Consider the following 581-nt stretch of genomic DNA (forward strand, 5'->3'; position numbering starts at 1 on the left):
ATTAAATAGGGTTTATATTAAGTTGGGTTCAGACACAGCTTCTTAAAAAGACAAGCCTCTATAGTTAATTAATTACATCTTAAATGACTAATTACATCTTAAATGACCAAAGTCACCTAAAAAGTCTCTCGATAAAAATTAGGATATATTATCTTCGAAGTAGTTCAAAGGGTAGGACTTTTCAATGAGATCGAACGTAGAGGTGTGAAATGGGATTGACTCCAATTTAGAACATATTATTGTAGAATCCAAAGGAAGAAGAGCTAAGGGATACCATGGATCCAGAGGAGAACCTCAATGACTTCCCAAGCTATCCTAATGTTTGGCTTCAGTTTTTCAGTTTTGAGACTTCAGTTTTGAGAAGAAATATTTATGTGTTTCATCCTGCCAATTTTATTATTTAAGGGCTTACATTCATGTGAAATGATTACACAAATAGCCTGGATGATGTAAGGGTTTAAGTCGTAACAAACGACAACCTCAGAATCCTAAGACGAGTTAAGGCTTATATTGTATAGCAGGGCTATGCAAAGGCCTAAAGATGATGTGAGGATTTATGTTGCATAAGCAAGCAACCTCAA

Source organism: Phalaenopsis equestris, unplaced genomic scaffold, assembly GCF_001263595.1.
Source record: "Phalaenopsis equestris unplaced genomic scaffold, ASM126359v1 Scaffold000693, whole genome shotgun sequence".
NCBI lineage: Eukaryota > Viridiplantae > Streptophyta > Magnoliopsida > Asparagales > Orchidaceae > Phalaenopsis > Phalaenopsis equestris.